The 20,335-nt window shown below is 36.6% G+C and overlaps 1 protein-coding gene and 1 long non-coding RNA gene across 2 annotated transcripts in view; one reads left to right on the top strand and one right to left on the bottom strand.

The window, feature by feature from the left end:
• The window catches only part of Klhl4 (kelch like family member 4), a 97,876-nt gene extending 81,175 nt beyond the window's left edge, over window positions 1-16,701 (bottom strand). Inside the window, exon 1 of the mRNA XM_021153114.3 lies at window positions 16,654-16,701. The gene's annotated coding sequence lies outside the window, so the exon portion shown is untranslated. The remainder of the gene's footprint in view (window positions 1-16,653) is intronic.
• Window positions 7,417-17,804, top strand: LOC147004604 (uncharacterized). Its single transcript, XR_015047143.1, has 3 exons — window positions 7,417-7,545; window positions 16,561-16,729; window positions 17,637-17,804. It is a non-coding gene; the product is annotated as an uncharacterized LOC147004604 (long non-coding RNA).
• The last annotated feature ends 2,531 nt before the right edge of the window (window positions 17,805-20,335 follow it).

Genomic DNA, 20,335 nt, shown 5'->3' on the forward strand with positions numbered 1-20,335 from the left:
TTTCAACTTAAATTTATTAAATAAATAAAAGAAACGTCAAGGAGAATGGTCAGGTAAGGAAACTTTTATATATTTGATAGAGTGATAAATCAGTTCAGTCATTGTAGACAACAGGATGGACGCTTCTAAAGATAATAAGAATAAAAATATCATATAAACAAATACTCTTATTATTGAGTATATGCAAAATGGAATTAATATTGGTATATTGAACAAACGTACTACTATGTTCATTTAAACATTCACAGTAGTAAACATATGAAAACAGTTTGAACAAATGTACTACTATGTTCATTGAAATATTCACAGTAGTAAAAATATGAAAACAGTTTAAATGTTCATCTGCATTAAAAATTTCATGTAACTACCCAACTTTGGACTTTGAAGAAACAAATTAAGTCACATGACAACATGTCTGAATCTAGAGAACTTAATGGTAAGGGGGAAAGCAAGGCTCAGAGAAAAACGGTATTAGCTCATCTATATATGGAATCAAAAAGGAATTGAACTTACAAAAGGAGACAATAGATGGATGATTATCAGTTCTGGGAGAGAGTTTCAATTGAGAAAGGGACACTAGTGAAGAATAAAAAGTTTCCGTCAGACATTAGAAGTGAATTCCATTGTTTGGTGGCACAATATGATGGCTGTAGTTAATAATGATCTACTAAGTATTACAAAATATTGAAGTCAAATTATGCTAATTAGCCTGATTTGGTTATTTTATAAAGTAGGCCTAGTCTTGTGAAAGAGTTGTGGGAAGGCTAAAGGGACCCAAAGAGGATAGGGATTCCACAGGAAGACTAACAGAGTTGACTCACCTAGACCCTTGGGAGCTCCTACAGACTGAGCTACCAACCAAACAGCAAGCATAGGCTGGATTCACTCTTCCCCAACACACACATGCAGATATGCAGACATATGTATCAGATGTACAGCTTGGTCTTCATGTGGCTCCTCCAACAACTGGAACAGGTGTTGTTCCTGACGCTGTTACCTGCCTGTAAATACTGTTCCATGAACCAGGCTGCCTTGTCTGGCCTCAGTGGGAGATCTGTCCTACAGTATCTTGATGCTACAAGGACCCAGGGGTGGCCTCCTCCTTCTTAAAGGAGAAGTTGAGGGTGGAATTCTGGATGGAGCTCTCTGAGGGGATACATGGAGGAGAGGAGAAGATAATATTGGGATATAAAGTGAATGAATGAATAAATAAATAAATGAAAACAAATCACCTTTTACAACTTAATATATATATAATAATTAGAATAAAGAAATAAATTTTCATATGTTCTTATAGAGAAATGGCTGTCATAATGGGGAAGAAATAGAAGAACTAGATATTGAGATTCAGAAGTTAGGAAATTCTGTTTTTAAGTTAAAATTTTCATACACTATATCTTGCCTTTGTTTTGCCCTCCATCAACTCCTCCCAAATCATACCCACATACCTACCACCCACTCAACTCATGTTCAACCCATACAACTTCATATTCCCCCATTCAGTAAAAACCAGGGATGCTCAATAATTGAGACTTAATGAAATAAAATGTAGGGAAGAATAGATTCATGCTATTATCCAGAACCACACAAATTAGGCACAGTAGAACACAGAAGACTTATTACATAGTACAGTTCATATACTATAATTCTGACATTATTTAAAACTATGTTACTGGGTAGGAAAGAGTACTGAGCTTATGGTTAAAAAATTTCTATTTTATACTGCTTATAAATCACAGGGTTTTATGTAAAGAGTAACAGGTAGGCGTATTCCATGAGTCATTCTTTGTACTAATTACTTATCAAATTGAAAGAAATTCACATGAGTGTTATATAACCAGTATTTTCAGCAGTCTTGGAGATATGAATTGTGACAATACATGAAAATGCACACAAGTATCAGTTTTTACTGTAAGCATTCCAAGTAATTGGAAATCCCAATGAATATCAAGGCTGAATGAACATACTTATATTGATGCTAATAATAACCCAAGAGCTAAAAATCACAATTTTATTCCTTTGAAATATGATTAGTGCTTACTAGGTCGTGCAGAAATGATGAGCTCCATCAAAGACATACAGTGTATATTGAGATATTATGAGTAAAATTACATCTAAAAATAACTTCCTAGGCTTTTGAGCACAATCACATATATCAATATTTCTGGAATAAATAATAAATAATGATAAACAATGAAATAATCATAGTTATCTATAGGGAAATAATTGAAGTAATGATAGTATTCTTAGCTTCCTTGTCAATCCAATATTTAAGAAAAATGATTTTAAAAAAATATCTCATGCCTCTGGTTTTCTTTATAAAGAAAGCAGAAGCAGCTTGGGCACAGAGTCCGCAGACACCCCCCCCCCCCAAGGTCCCTAGAGGACACTCCATGCCATCTTAGGACCACCTGTGAGTGTAACACAACTTCTGTTCCATTCCAATCACACGGAACCTGAGACAGCATTAGGGAAGCAGTAAACCCGGTCTGACCAGGGTCACAAGTCCCTTCTGGTCGGCGCCAGCACCAGGTCATCTGGGCTAGGAGTCAGAGGACACCCCCAAGTTACCTAGAGGACAGCTTTTGAGGCAGACCTTGTTTCTGGCTCCAGACCTCCATGCACCTTCCCTGCCAGAGGACAAGTTTTCTCCCTGCCCCAGAGGGCTTTGCTGGAGCACCTGGGGAAGACATCTTGGTTCCTGGATCCCTCTGAGACTAGTCTGCACAGGTGAGAGTGTGGACTACAGAAGCTAACAGATTCTGGGACAGGCCCTGTTTCTGACTTTCATCTTCAGCCAGGAGGCAGGTCTGAACACCAGACCTCTGTGCACCTTCCCTGCAAGAGGAAAGCTTGCCTGCAGCGAGTACTCAGACCACTGAAACTCAGGTCTCAGCTAGTCTCCCAGGTCTGCTGATAGAGGCTAACAGAATCATGGGAGGAACAAGCCCTAACCAGAGACAACTATAACAACTAACTCCAGAGATTACCAGATGGTGAAAGGCAAATGTTAAATCTTACTAACAGAAACCAAGACCATTCACCATCATTAGAATGCAGCACTCCCACCCTACCCGGTCCTGGGCACCCCAACGCACCCGAAAATCTAGACCCAGATTTAAAAGCATATCTCATGATGATGGTAGAGGACATCAAGAAGGACTTTAATAACTCACTTAAAGAAATACAGGAGAACACTGCTAAAGAGTTACAAGTCCTTATAGAAAAACAGGAAAATACAACCAAACAGGTAAAAGTCCTTAAAGAAAAACAGGAAAACACATCCAAACAGGTGATGTAAATGAACAAAACCATACTAGACCTAAAAAGGGAAGTAGACACAATAAAGAAAACCCAAAGTGAGGCAACACTGGAGATAGAAACCCTAGGAAAGAAATCTGGAACCATAGATGCCAGCATTAGCAACAGAATACAAAAGATGAAATCTCAGGTGCAGAAGATTCCATAGAGAACATCAGCACAACAATCAAAGAAAATGCAAAATGCAAACAGATCCTAACTCAAAACATCCAGGAAATTCAGGACACAATGAGAAGACCAAACCTACGGATAATAGGAGTGGATGAGAATGAAGATTTTCAACTTAAAGGGCCAACAACTATCTTCAACAAAATTATAGAAGAAAACTTCCCAAACCTAAAGAAACAGATGCCCATGAACATACAAGAAGCCTACAGAACTTCAAATAGACTGGACCAGGAAAGAAATTCCTCACGACACATAATAATCAGAACAACAAATACACTAAATCAAGATAGAATATTAAAAGCAGTAAGGGAAAAGGGTCAAGTAACATATAAAGGCAGACTTATCAGAATTACACCAGACTTTTTACCAGAGACTATGAAAGCCAGAAGATCCTGGAAAGATGTTATACAGATGAAAGAAAGATGAAACTTCAAGATCTGTAAGTCATATAATGTACTCAGAAATTGCTGGTTGTTTGTGAGCCTAGAGGTTGCCTGGGGCTGATAAAAAAGAAAAACAAACCCGGGCATGCCCCATAGTTAAAGCATTCCTGGAAACAGCTTGACCATAAAGATAAAGAGGAATGTAAAGGCATAACCGGGCTATCTGAACTGAGTCAAATTTACCAGATACTCTGCTAGCATTGATAAACAGCCAACTCACAGTACTCCTGTACGGATTCTTTCTTTTGCTAATGACACCTTGATCTGCACGTACATGTAATTTTTCTGCTGACGTTTGAATAAGCCAATAGTTTGCGCTATGCTGAATGCCTCCCACCCCTAATCCCTTTACCCCATAAAAAAACCCTAGCTTTCTAGCCTTGTGGTCAAATCCACTGTCTTCTGTGTGAGATATGTTTCGACCTGGAGCTCCGTCATTAAACTGCCTCATGTGTTTACAGCAGGAGGGATTCTCCTGTTTCTTTGGGTGTGCTCTTTCTCCCGAGATTAGATTGGGGGGTCCCTGAAAGGGGGTCTTACAGGTTCGTCCTGGATTTGGGGGCAACCAGAAACCTGAGAATACCCCTTGGAGATATGTTTGCTTGTGTGAGTCTTGCATGTTGTCTGTGTCTGTTGTCTAAGTGTGGCATCGCTGAATTTGTGTCTTGGTTTTTCAGTTCTGAGATTGTGGGTTTGATTCCCAACTTGTGTCTTGGTTTTTCAGTTCTGGGATTGTGGGTTCGAGTCCCGCCTGGGTTCCAAGTTCTGGTATTCTTTATTCTGGCAGCTGCCACTGTGGACCGTGAGGACCTAGTGGCTGCGTGAGGGAGACATCCTAAGGCCCCACAGGCTGTGACCCTGGAATGCATTCCAAGGATGACCCTGGAGGAAGTACCCAGGGTGAGGGACAGTCAGAAAGGTCTGACTGTCATCTGGCAGAGTGAGGAAGATAAGGTGCTTTTTCTACCAGAAAGGTAGTGAAAGAGTATGCTTAGATATGCTGGTGTCTTTTTTCTCTGTTGTCATCTTGTTTTTGTTTGGGGTTTTTGTCATGGGACACAGATACCATACATCGGAGATAAAGTGGGATCCCTCCCTGCCTGTCTGTCTGTATGCCTGTGTGTCTGTCTGTCTTGTTCACTTGTGTGTCCTCCATTAGACCACCTTCTGATTCTGTTTTGCTTTTGGTTTGTCTAGTTTCAGGTCTGGTTTTGGTCCCAAGGGGTTGACTGATTATCTTGGTTTGGTTTTAGGCCAGTCTCAGGTTCTTGGGGACCTTCCCTTGGAGAGAAGTCCATTTGGGTTGGTCACAGTGCCAGTGAGACGTGCCAAAACGTTGCAGGCCACAACACTGGAGGATGCTCTGGTGTCAAGCTGGGAAGTTGGATCTGAAACAGTCCTTCTCAACCCAACAGCAGCAAGGGTTCGGTATATGCCTGGAACAGGTAGTGTCAGGCTTCTCTGGAAATCACATGTAAGACACCCTGTATTGGTCTTGCTTGTGTTTGTCATTACTGTGATTCTATGGTGGTTGCCTGAAAATGGTTTCTGTGTGTGTCTTGTGTGTCTCTTTGTGTTCGGACTTGGACAAATACCTGACGACTGTTTTTGAGTTATGACCTCTGGAATAAGCCTAAGAATCCTGTCAGATCCCATCCCTATGCTGACCACTTCCTTTCAGATACTCAGCTGCCCTGCCTCCCACTCCAGCTCTAGTGAGCAGCCAGTGGGTCACAGTGGTCCCGCCCATGGACCTGGAGCCTAGGGAGAAATGAGCTCAGGAAACCCGGAGCAAAAGAGGGGTGGTCCCTGAGAAGTCAGTGGACCTGGATGTTGTGGCTGCTGAAGGGGAAATAGAGGAGGCTGTGGGAGTGACTGGCCAGGAGAGTCCAATGGTGTTCATTGCCCTGGTTGCTTTTCATACTTGCCTAATGGTGTTCCCTTTCCCTTGCATCCCATCTCTTGTTAACAGAAAAAAGTGCTTTCACTTTGAGATGTCAGTGGCCCAGTGAAGCCAGCTGTGAGAGCTGCGCTCCCTTCCTTGCCCCACATGTTTTCTCTTCTAGGGTGGCCCCGCCCTGAGCTGCTGGCAGTGAGTCTGTTCCAAGCTCCAGGGAGGGAGGCATCCGCCCACTTGGGGTTTCTCCTGTCCAAGGTAAGGAGCACCTGTGAGTCTAACTGCCAGGCTCTAATGGGGTCTCGTCTCTGTGAGAATAGAAAGTGCCCCAACAATCTGACCGAGGTAACAGGAAGTTACAGAAGTTAGGAGAAAGACAGGATAAGTCTGTAAGAAAGGTAGAGTAAGTCGATAAGAAAGTGCAGAGGAGGAGAAACAAAAGAAGGATAGAGGTGTGCAAAGAAGAGCAAAGCTTCAGCAAACACAGGAGAGATGGATGACAGTGGCAAATAGAGATGTTAACAGTGAGGAGAAGTAAAAATAGAGATGAAGGAGATTAGATAGGTCTGAGATGAGAGAGATACTCTGAATGAGAAATATTTAGAGGAAGAACCAGTAAGTAAGAGACAAACAAGAAGAAGAGTTGAAGAAACATGAGGTTGACAAAGACAGAGACCAGAGTCAGAATCAGAGATGTGCAGTGAGACAGAAAGATAAACCAGGGTAGAGGCAAACTATAAGAGAGGATGAGTGACAAGATAGGGACATGATAACTAGATAACATCCAAAGGAATAAGAGAAAATTCTGGCCACAAGAGTCAGGAAAACTAGAGAGCTTAGATAGTACCTGACAACTACAGAATGCTTTTGGCTAAAGATCAATGTGTTTACTGTAAAGAAAAAGGGAACTGGGTGAGAGATTGCCTCAACAAAAAGAAGAGGTGCCACCCTCATGACCAAACCCTTCACCTGTTCGTGGCTGTTAAGTGAAGAGATAGCAAAAGGGGTGCTAACACAGAAGCTGAGTCCTTGGAAGAGGTCAGTGACCTACCTGTGGAAGCAGCTAGAAAAGCGACTGTGTTTCCTATTCCTCCACCGACCAGTTCAAAACAAATTAGAAAAGCTCCTAGACACTGCGGGCTTTTGCAGATTGTAGATTCCAGGTTTTGCTGAATAAAAGAGATAAACAGCCCTTCATATAGAGAAATAAAGAACAACAGGCCCTGGATGCTATTAATACTGCCCTAATGTCGTCCCCAGCTTTTGGGACTCCTAGATGTGACTGAGAACAAAGGTATTGCCAAAGAGGTTCTTACTCAGAGATTGGGACACTGGAAAAGACCTGTGGCATACTTGTAAGAAATTAGACCTGGTGGCTGTAGGATGGCCTGCTTGTCTGCACATACTGGCTTCTGGTCAAAGATGCAGATAAATTGACCCTGGGACAAAACTTGGCCCATGACCTAGAAAGTGTGGTCTGTCAGGCCCTCTGACCAATGGACACATTATCAGAGCTTTTTGTTGACTGAACAAGTGACCTTTGCTCCCCCTGCTGTCCTCAATTTCGCTACCCTACTGCCTGAGACTTCACCTACTCATCACTGCACTGATATTCTGGCAGAAGAAACTGATACTCAAAATGATCTGAAGTATCAGATCAGCTTTGGCCTGAGAGTTCGAGCTGGTACATGGATGGCAGTAGCTTCACGGTTGAAGGTAAGGGGACAGTGGGGACAGCAGTGCAGTGGAAGACAGAAAGCTGAACTTGTGGCTTTGATACAAGCTCTATAAATGGTAAAAGAGGTCTACACTGACAGCAGGTATGCTTTTGCCACTGTACGGAGCAATATACAGACAAAGAGGGCTGTTGACATCTGCAGAGAAAGACCTAAGATGCTAAGAAAGACCTAAAGACCCTGATATAGCTGTCTCTTGTGAGGCTATGCTGGGGCCTAGCAAACACAGAAGTGGATGCTCACAGTCAGCTATTGGATGGATCACAGGGCCCCCAATGTAGGAGCTAGAGAAAGCACCCAAGGAGCTAAAGGGATCTGCAACCCTATAGGTGTAACAACAATATGAACTAACCAGTACCCCCTGGAGCTCGTGTCTTTAGCTGCATATGTATCAGAAGATGGCCTAGTAGGCCATCAGTGGAAAGAGAGGCCCATTGGTTGTGCAAAATTTATATGCCTCAGTACAGGGGAACACCAGGGTCAAGAAGTGGGAGTGGGTGGGCAGGGGTGTGGGGGGGGAGGGTATGGGGGACTTTTGGGATAGCACTGGAAATGTAAATGAAGAAAATACCTAATTAAAAAAAAAGAAAGCAAAGAATTATGCAGATTTCTTTCTAGTGTATAAAATGTTTTGAAGAAGGGTAATTTAAATGTTAGAACGTTGATAGATATCTAGAGATAAGCAATGTAGAAAATATCATTTTATAGCTGTTATAATGTGTCTGGATGTATCTTTTTGTCTAATAACTGCCATGACAAAACATATTAAAGTCATTAATTCTCATTCTTAAATAAATTAATATGTAATGGAATAGGCAGACACACTGGGATTGTTAGATCTATGGTTAAGTCTTATATTTAAAAGAAACTGCAGTTCTTTTATTGAAAGGTAAATAAAATACCCTTCAAAGAGCTAACTTAATATTGCCATTTATCTCATGTGTGTAGCTGGCAGTTTAGCATTCTCAAAGCAATATAAAATAAAATGTCTAAAAGTTTGCTGCCATTAATAGTGTTGTAGAAAAATACCATTAGGATAAAATTATGAGACAATCCCTGCTTATCATAATATTTATCATTTATAGTCTTATGTTAAAAATATATTTTAATAATGTATTTAATTAAATTTGTTTAATGTAATTACATTATTCTAACAAAAGTTTTTCTAATTATGAATATATCTCAGTTTGCCTGTTATTTTCTTTTTTTCTATGTGTATATGTGGTGTATCTATGTGTGCAAATATATGTACATATTATATATACAATGCATTTATATTAATATAGTATTAATCACATTATGACATATATGCATTTTATGTATATTAGGAATCTGCACTATTTATAAGTACATTAAAGCATATTTAATAAATATTCAATTTGCATATATACTGCTTTGAGATTATAATATAATCATAACATTTCTCCCTTCTCTTTCCTCCCTCCAAATCCTCCCATATATCACTCACTATGCTCCTTCCAAGCCATAGACCCTTTTTTCATTGTTATTGCATGCATGTATGAATATACATATATATTCCTAAATATAACCAGTTTACTCTGTAAAGTGTTATAGGATGTATGTTTTCAGGGCTGACAAGTTGGTACTGGACAATCAATTGGTGTTTTCATCTCTAGAGAACACTTCTCTTACACATAGTTTTCCTCAATTTTTTGTATGGGGTTCAGATCTTTGGAATGTCTCTTGGTGCCATCTTTGTTCAGTTCATGTTTGGCCAGTCATGTTGGTAAGGTTATAGGTATGGATTCTAATACTTTTAAGAGACACAATCTCACAGCAAATTTCCTGTATCTCTGACTCTGTCCTCTCTTTCACAGTGTTCCCTGAACCTTAGATATAACATTGTATTGTAGATGTGTTATGGATAGCCTGGGGCTAATTGTATTTGATGTTAATTCCATTCTCCTGTGAGTGGTTGTGAAAAAGGAATGAGTCAGCACTCATGTGATTTCCTGTAAACCTGCTTCCCACCTTAATTTGTAAAACAAAGGAGAGCTGATGATTGGGCAGATAAAAAGGAAGGTGCAGTGGAAGGTGAGAGAGAGAGAAAGGAGAAAAATGGAAGAGGGAGAGGATGCAGAAGAGAAGGAAAAAGAAAAAAAGCAGAGCAGAAGCACATGGCCTGGAGAAATCACAAGTTCTAAGGGGGTCTCATAAGCTGTGGAAGTTGGTAGTATAGCAGTAGGTCTGCCTAATCTAGGCATGAATCATGTAATCATATTAACTGTGCTGTGTTTTTGTTGCCGGTGCATATCTGGGTGGAAATTCACTACAACATAGATGTATCCACTGGAAATAAGCTCCAAATTGATTAGTTATCATTATCTATAGTGGTATCCCTGAAAAGATTCAATTTAAAGAGAGGAATATACATAAAAGTTAGACCTCAGCATAGAAAATCTTAAGACTCAAGCATGAAAAACTATTAGAAATATTAACAACAAAAATGCAAGAAACAAAACATTAAATATTTTTTCATAGCATCAAAACACCAATCATTGACTAAAATATGAAGTAGTGCAATAGGAGATCATACTTAGTTATAGTATAGTAAAGTGGCCAGGTAGATGTTTCACCTCCAAATATATGACCATGATACATTTTCATATATATGAAATATATATATGTATATATATATATATATATATATATATATACATGGCATAACAAATTACATTAATACTAGACATACACTCTTGTATCAATGTTAGTTTTAAATCTTTGAACACTTCCCAAATGAACATCTGTATATTTATCTTTACTTCATATACAGATATAATATGTATGTCTAGTATTAATGTAATTTGTTATGCCATGTTTGGTTGGTATCCCTGTGATGCCTGTCCTTTTATGATAGGAAATGGAGGAGTACTGGGTCTGAGAGAAAGAGGGGAGGTGGGAACAGGGACTGGGAGGAATGGCAGGAAGGAAAACTGCAGTTGGGATGAGTATGAGAGAAGAATAAATAAAATATTAATGTGTTTGTGTTGTTCTTTCATGCAAGTCTGTGTACCATTTACATCCTGACACCCATGAAGGCCTGAATAGGGCATTTCATCCCCTGATGCTGGAGTTGTAGATGTTTGTGAGCTACCACACTGATACCAGAAACTGAATATGGGTCCACTGAAAGATCAACAAATGCATTAAACCATTGTGCTACCTTGACAGCCTTTTGCAAATGTTTGTAATAGTGTGAAACTAGGGCTGAAGAGATGGCACAATGGTTATGAGCATTGGTAGCTCTGCCAAAGGTCTTGAGTTGCATTCTCTGCAACCATATGGTGATTCACAACCATCTGTAAGAGAATCTGATGCCATTTTCTGGTGTTTCTGAAGACAGAGACAGTGTACTCTTATATGTACAGTGAAGAAAATTTTTAAAAAATGTGAAACTAGAATAAAAAGAAAATTATTCATATATTATAGTTTATATATAGTGTCATATATTTATTATTTTATATATCTAGTTTAAATAAAATAACTCAGTAGCTTTAGTATAATAAAAGTAAATAATAGAACAGAATGAGTTAAATGGTGTGGAGGGATGAGAGGGCAGCATAGTGGAAGGAATATATAACACTGAAGACTTTATTGAGATGATAGAATCAATGCAACAATCTGTTGATCTCAAATAAATTGTGCCTACTACATAAGGGTTATTCCAAAATGATTCTATTTCTGCTATATCCATTATAATTGTACTTCTATTATTGAAAGTATAAAGTTATAAAAAGGAGAACTTTTGCTTATTTAAGAGCTATAGACCAAAAATAATGGGAGATTGTCTTATAGAAAGATATCACAGCATTTCTACATGCTAACAAAACTCTTTGATGTCCTGTCTATATCCTGGTTTAAATATTATACCTACTAGAGTTTTGGAAGATGCCAAACTGTGATTAATTAACAATGAAAAGTCACATTTTATTTATTATAACTATGTGAGAATCTATAAAATAAAGGGAAGTCCACAGCCTTGCTACTAAAGCAATGCTCCTTTTTCCTTTTAATCTGGGAAAAAAAACACAAAATATAACCAATTTCAGGCTTTCATTCATAATATATCTCTTTTACATTGTATCTGCCAGTTAAAGAGAATTCAGTACATTTCTGAACAAATTTATTAGTTTGTCTTAAATAGTATCAGTGGAAATCTTCTGAGAATATTACTAAATTTTTATAAAAATGAATCACTTTAGAACTTGTATGACTCTTTTTTCTACATAATCACTTTCAGTACTTGTACTCAAAGACAAGGTAGAATAATTACCAGCAGAAATGGGCAGTATTTAGAATGGATTGTATTCAGGAATAATAGCTTCATTTTCTGAACTTTAACTCTTTGAATTCTATTTTTTGAAAAAAGAATTTCATCATCTAGTGAATTGAGCAGTTCAATGTCTAACAATGGTAGGCCCTGATTGCTGATTCTGATAATAAATTCTCAGAATATTTTTCTACATGCTTTCATAATCAAATATGCTATCTAAATCTAGCCATAAGCTATCCCATTCCCAGTAATTAACCAATATTTGCAGGGCTTTTTCTTCCTTGATGAGATGATAGAATCAATGCTTTATGAACATCTTTATTCTACAAGTTTGGGTGGTGTAGGATTCATAATCAGTTTTGGCAAGACAATCTATGACAAATTTGAAATGACTTTGTTTATTAAAAAATAACTACTTAAATAATTTTAAAATGCTATAAAAGAAAGAAATGGAAAATTGAATGCAGAAAAATTGAAATCTAAATTAAAAATTTCTTTGATAGGTTACAAACAAAAAGAAATAAGAAAACTAGAAAATTTCAAAACAGAAATCAAAGGAAAACTCAATGTGAGGAAAAACTGAAGGGTTGGAGATGTGAATTTGACAGAACATTTGCCTATAATGCACATAATGATGAATTTAATCATAAGCACTACAGGAAATAAATGAGTTACTTTTAAAAGATGGGGCTGGAGAAATGGTTCAGCAGTTAACAGCAAGTACTACTCTGGCAAAGGACCAATGTTTGGTTCCCACCAGTCACTTCAGATAGCTCACAATATCTTGTAAATCAAGATAGATATTGCTCAGTTGGATGAATGATATGTTATGGGTTTATTTCGACCCTGAAGTAGCAACAGCCAGGTGCAGCAATGAACAACCAATGGCAAGGTGATCATAGTTTTTGTAATGGGTAGCATAAACAACGTAATGTTCACAACTGCTTGATCCAGAATGGACTGGTCAGGAAAAGTGATTTTTGCGGTGTCATGGCTCATATGGACCTTTAGTACTGGCTAGTAAGTCATGATATTTTCAGTTATGAAATAGATCAGAAGCCTACTGGATTTCTTTTTATCTATATAAGCAGAAAATTATTTCAAACAAATTTGGAGTGTTACCAAATTCATAATGCAAAAATCTATAAACAAACTAGTTTGAATTGGGCCTTGAATAATGAAAACACTTTTACATGATCAAGATGGCAGAATAAAAGGTGCTACAACAATTGTGACAAGAGATGACTCAGGTCTGCATGAAGTAAGTATAGTTAGAAATACAAAAGGAAAGAAAACATATGGTCCATTTCTAATGTAGTATTAATACAACTTTTAATGTATATAAAGGATAAGGGATACGTACTCATATTAGGAGAATTCTGTCATACATCAGCATAAGTGTTTCACCAAGCGTGGTATCTTACTACTGGTGGAAGAGTGTGTTTGACTAAGAAATATGTGGAATTTGGAGATGTCTAGCTGATAAAATATTGGCATCCACTAGCCTTATGAAATTATATGGTCTGTATTAGAGAAAGAAGTACTGTGACATAATATTGATTCTACCTTAAGGTTTTTTAAGACTGATGCTATATGTTTTCCCTTATCTCTCCCCTCCATGAAAACAGAAATTACACTGGGCAGTTGTGGCGCACACCTTTAATCCCAGCACTTGGGGGGCAGAGGCAGCAGATCTCTGAGTTTGAGGCCAGCCTGGTCTACAGAGTGAGCTCCAAGATAGCCAGGGCTACACAGAGAAACCCTGTCTCGAAAAACCAAAACCAAACCAAAACCAAACCAAAACAAACCAAAACCAAAACAAACCAAAAACAAACCAAAAACAAACCAAAAACAAACCAAAAACAAACCAAAAACAAACCAAAAACAAAACAAAACAAAAACAAAACAAAAACAAAACAAAACAAAGCAAAACAAAAACAAAACAAACAAACAAAAAACCCACCTACCCACCTCCCAAAAACAGAAATTACCACCCTGCTACACCATAATTATTTGATGAAGTGTAATAGATGTTATTATAAATTATTACAAATATTATAGTGACTTGGCATATGTAAAAGTTTTCATTTTATTCAGATAGTGAATAGTCCATTTGCACACACGTTAAACTGTGAGTATTGAGGATCAACTCAAAACAGCAAATTAAGAGATAAATGTTGACATGAGTAAAAGCTGTGGGCAATTTGCTATGTTTTCAAAAAAAAAAAAAGCCATTCCTGTGAAAGCCAGCTGTGTTATTGTTCATATGTGGCAGCAAATTATGTTCCTGGGTATAATGTTTCAGTTTCTCCACTTAAAAGGCTGGCCTCAAATTAAGTTGAAAATGTGAAACCAAAACCATATCCCATAAAAAAGAAAACATGGAAACAACATTGAGTTGAGATTGATGTTCATTAGTCTCTTAGGTTTATAACACTGGCTAAACTTTTAAAGTGATACAGATCAGTGAGAGAGGAGAGAACACAAGTAAATTTGATGATCAACATGTTTAAATAAGAACTAAATGAACAACAATCAAGATTATTTGGGACTTTTCACTCCCTTGTACAGTGGGGGAGCCTAAAATGTGGTGTAGTTATTTACTTATATTGTTTGAAATTTCCTATTTAAGATTCTCAATTCCAAGTATATTAGTGAACAATAGACCATTTATTATCAACTTTTCATATGTACATACACTGCTTTCTCTTATTTTAAAACACATCTCAGGAGGCAGAGGTAGGCAGATTTCTGAGTTCAAGGCCAGCCTGGTCTACAGAGTGAGTTCCAGGACAGCCAGGGCTACACAGAGAAACCCTGTCTCGAAAAACCAAAAAAAAAAAAAAAAAAAAAAAAAAAAAAAAAAAAAAAAAAAACCCAAGAAAACCAAAACCAAAAACTAAAAACCAAAAACCAAAAACCAAAAACCTACCATTTCCACCCTTGCCAACTCAAGTTTTGTCTTTTTAGTAAATTACTCATTTACTAATCTATATTTACAAATCTCTCTTCTGACGTCAGGATTTCTTTATCCTTGAAATACCCATGAATGACTTTCAGTAGGTTTTTGGATCCTGTAAGAATATTGCCTTCATTATCATTAGGAGAAACTCCAGAGCTTTTTATGACATTTTCAAAGATGTGCTTTGGAAAAGGTAAAATAATCAAAAACTTAAAGGTTCCATTTAGCACAGTCATGCTGTCAAAATACTTATTACTTCATTTATTTTAGGAACTACTTATCTATATGCCTTTTACATTCCCAAGAGAAAGTAAAGGCTGATACACACAGAAGCTACAAAAGATAGAATTCTCTGCTATATATGCAGCTAGAGCCATGAGTCCCACCATGCGTTTTCTTTGATTGGTGGTTTACTTCCAAGGAGCTCTGGGGGTACTGGTTAGTTCATATTGTTTTTCCTCTTATGGGGCTGCAAGCTCCTTCAGCTCCTTGGGTACATTCTCTAGCTCCTTCATTGAGGACCCTGTGCTCCGTCCAGTGGATGACTGTAAGCATCTACTTATGTATTTGTCAGTCACTTGCAGAGCCTCTCAGGAGACAGCTATATCAGGCTCCTGTCAGCTAGCCTAGTCAGTCATCAAGATAGACATGATTGATCTTTAAACTAATTTATATCAAATAGCCATGCTTTCCCTATGCTAACAACATGTCAAATATGTACACAAACATGGTATCTTACTGTAAACAATAATTATTAGAATTATAGCACAATTTATGAATAGATAAAACCTCATTGTTTACAGAAACCACCTTTTCTTTGGAACAATGAAATTACATAATTTTCAAGAAAGTGAATGAAAACAGAGATGATAAATTTAGATGATATATGTCAACTTAGAAAAATATTTTGTGCTCTCAAAGTGTATGACATACTTTTTCAAAAATGTCATAACTGAAACCCATCATTTCAATTGTTAAACTGAACATATGCTAATAAAGACATTTTAAAAGAATTCTATCATACTTTGTGGTTGTGAGATAACCTAAAAATGATGCAAAATTTGGCCTTTGAATCATTCTAGGTCACCTCATTAGAATTGCTTCAATAATGCAATCATCATTCCGGTTAATAATAGATCTCTATAGAGAGTTCTATTTTTATTACTCTTCCTTATTGTTAAGAGATAATTAATTTCATGAATATTTTCTGAAATCTACATTTCAAAACATTTCTATTTAATATTCTCTTAGGGAATTTCACAGACATATTCCACATATCCCAACAGAATTAGATGATTTCCCTTCTCAAATCAGATATCATAATCACCAAATGACTTAGGAAACCCAATGGAATTATAAGGGTGAAGATTAGAATTATTTGAAATTAATATTGAAACAAGAAGTAATGTTTCTTTGGAGGATTGTATTAAGAAAGTACTAAAATAATATAGAGCAATTAGATGGAATTTTGTAGAAGTGAATTACATGGATATCTCATATTAACATTAAGACATGAAGAAAAGATATAAGAGAAAGTAATTGTTGCATATTTAAAGATACACAAACAAATTATGTTCAAAGAAAATATGCTAAATTACAAATTTTGAGGAATAGCTGAGGAAATGCAAAAATAAGATCTTGGAGTAAGACTTGAATAGGAGGCCCACAGTTACAGTTCTTGGAATAAAACACAAATGAACTATTATTTATAAAGATGAATGCCTTTATCTGAATTCCAGAACATAGGATCAGGCCAGAGAATCACGTGAAAACGAAGAAACAGAATGATAAATGCTAAAAGTAGAAATCTCCGTGTTTCTACTGGCTCTTACCTGGATCAGAAAAGCACCAGATGGAAAAAGGTGCCCTTGAACACGGTTGCCTTTTGATCAAGAAAGACAGATTAAGGTGAGTGTTCACTGGCAATAATTCAAGGTATGAAGCAAGAGACCCAATGTTTATTATGTTCCGCTTTGGAACAGGAGGTGCTGGGTTCACTCTTATTATGTTCCGTTTTGGAAACAGGATGGGCTGGTTAATGGTACAGCTATACTACTGGGGAAACTAAAGAAATCAAAGGAGGCATCACACTGATTAGTGCACAGAACTATAGGGACTTTGTACCCATAGTACTAGTTCTGTAACCAAATGCCCACCAATAACCACTCAAATGTGGGATTTTTTTTAACTTGTACTGGCAGACTATGGAAGCAAATTAGTCTCCCCAAAGATGCTGAACTCCAAGGGAAAGACCACACCCAAGCAGGGAACCTAGCCAACATTGAAGGTTAACCAAAAGGCTAAATAACAGCCACACCCTACTAGAGAGCCTAGCAAATAGCCTGCTTGACCTTGGAGTCCAGCTAAATAAACTTCAAACAGCAGCACAAAAGCACATGAGAATGCAAATCTTAATGCTAAAGTACATGCATAAATGAATTGTAATGGCAGTAATGAAAACAATCTTAGCCTTAATATAAAACTTTAAATAAAAGAATTAACAATAAGAAAAGCCTCCAAAGCACCTTAGATGTATGCACAATATAGAAAATATAAATATTTGTATTGGTGAAGTGTGTTTGAAGAAGTAATAATGTAGAGATTTCATCTCTGATTTAAGTTGATATCAAATTTAAGTAGATATAACTTTTGTATATATGTAAGTAATCAGATGTGTTTTATGTTCTATATCTCATTAATGAGCTATTGCACTTGGATAAAATGATACTATATTAACAAAAGCATTTCATTTATAAGGCAAACGATATTTTATTGCTCATTGAACCTAATGTATTTTTTTTTCTTTTCAAGGTAGAGTTTCTCTGTATAGGCCTGCTGTCCTGGAACTCACTCTGTAGACCAGGCTAGCCTCAAACTCAGAAATCCACCTGCCTCTGCCTCCCGAGTGCTGGGATTAATGGCATGCACCATCACGCCCGGCGAACCTAATGTATTTTAAAAGAACATTATAGGTTTCAATTGATTAGAGATGATTCTAGAGTGTTTGTCTTAAGTATGAGGACCTGTGTTTGAGCCCCTGTCAAGAATCCAAGTGTGGTAGTATACAATTGTAATCCCAGGGCTGGGAATGTGGAAATGGATTAATTCCTTAGATTTGATTGAAGTCTCACTAAATTGTAAGATTCCAGTTTCTAATGAAAGATTGTGTCTCAAAAGCTAATTAATTAATTAATTAATAAACAAAAATTCAGAGCATTTAAATACAGTATTTTCAACTTAAATAAGTTACAAAGAAAATAAGCTAGAACACATAAACAGTGTAAAACATTTAAAGTAATATTATTTCAATTTCAACAAACAAATCACGAAATAAGTAAGTTAAGAAAACATAGTAGTTAGATGGACTAAGTTTACTTCTACAGAAATAATGCTAAAACGTCCTAATCTTCAAATGACACACTGTGTTGGATGATGCAAAAATTCTTCTCCCTTTCTTGCTATGTTTCTCTCACCCAATCTTAACATGTAACAGGTGTAAAAAGAAAGCTAAGTAACCCACATGAAACTTTTAATGCAAGCACTTTCTCTGATATGATTTATAGGCAAATAAATATTAGAGTATGTGTGGTTAGAAGTAATAAACAGGGTTTTTTTCTTATGTCATAACACAGTCATCTAAAATTTACCATTAAACCTATATAATTCATCATTACCTTAATTGATCCGTCTTTTATGAGTTGAAATAGTTCCCTGGTGGGGATTTCTCACCTACTGGAGAATGTCTATGGATAGCTTCAGAGACCATAGAAAGTGTCATACTTTCTATTCATCCTCATCATCTCTTAGCCAATTTGGAGAAGTTTCCTCTGTGTGCTAATGTTTCTGCTTAATTTACTTTAAACTGAGAATGTGTACAATGTTTTCCAAAATTATCTTAAACTGGTTTTTATAAAGATTTATGAGCTGTCCAAATATTATCACTTGGGCCAAACATATTAAAGAATGCTTCTTTTGAAATTTTGACCATAGGAATTAATGTGTTATTTTATTGAGAATTTAGAGTTATCTTAATAACCTTACTTATATTAATTAAGCTTGAAATTGAAATATCAAGTTAGGATAAAATTCTACTATATAATTCAAAAATAAATTAAAACATATTCAAATATTGTGAAAATATGCAGAAATTTAATAAGCACCCTTAAGAGGGTGATCTTAAACTCACCATCTCTCATCCTTTGAACTACAAAATTCAGGAACATGTACTATTTCAATATTTTTAAGTAATTGTCCATCAAATATATACTGAAGTAATTAAGAGATAATTATTAGTAATCCTTGTTAGAATCAATCTAAAAGAATATCGTGAATCAAGACCTCAACAACATTTAATTAATTTTAACTTTGTGCCAGAAGACACTATTTTAAGTATTTCATAAGTCTTTCCAATGCCCTCTGGCAATATATTTTTGGCAAAATTTATAATTATGCTGAAAATTTATGTGAAAAACTGAGATCTTGAGTATAACCTAATGTAAAACTAATGATCAATTTTTCTAAACTCAGTAAGGAAAGAGAGTTGCAGATTCCTAGGTTTGCATAATTCTGAAGCTTATTTTTATTCTTATAATGAATATGTTCTGTTGGAGTAAGCTAAAGTTATATTTTCAAATGCTGACTTTTCTTCACAAATAAGTTTTGCTATTATCAGATATTGTTAATTATTATTTTAGTCCATTATGCAATATCATGTGTCTAGTTCATCTTCTTGGGAAACATACTTGTCAGCAGTTATTTCCCTGCTATCACATGTATTTCCATAAACTGAACCACGTTCATGAGTTTATTCCAAGAAATGGAAAAAGTTTTATTACATATCAAATAATGAATAATTATGAAAACTATGATAGAATAGTCAGTTATTATCTATACAAATGTCCTATAATTTGTTAATACATGAGTCCATTTGAAGGTTATTATGTCAAAAGAAATATGCTTGTGTTAATTTTCCATCCAATACCTTCCTCTGTCCTACCTTCCAATCCCTTTCTTCATTATTCTTTCCTCTTTATATCATCTGCACTATTCTGTACTTTGACCTTAAGATCTTTCAACTCATTCTACAAAAGCAATGGTAATTTCTGTGTTCTATGAGTAATCCTAATTAAATATATACCTCTAACAATTCAGCAGGAGCCCAGTAAGTTCTGTCCTTTGATAGGATCTGCCAGCACCTGAGTAAGACAGTTATAGACACTCAAAGCTCACCATCTGACTGCTCCCAGGGATTCCAATGGAAGAGCTAGGGAAAGGACTGAAGGAGCTGAAGGGGATTGCAACCCCATAGGAAGAATAACAATATGAACCAACCAGACACCTCAGACCTCCCAGGGACTAAACTACCAATCAAAGAGTACACATGGGTGGGTACATGGCTCCAGCTACATAAGTAGCAGAGGATGGGCTTATCTGGTATCAATGGGAGGATAGGTGCTCAATCCTGTGGACATTTTTTGTCCCAGAAAAAGGGGATGCTAGAGGGGTGAGGTGGAA

This window comes from Mus caroli, unplaced genomic scaffold (assembly GCF_978045245.1).
Source record: "Mus caroli unplaced genomic scaffold, Mus_caroli_1 scaffold_5, whole genome shotgun sequence".
Taxonomy (NCBI): domain Eukaryota; kingdom Metazoa; phylum Chordata; class Mammalia; order Rodentia; family Muridae; genus Mus; species Mus caroli.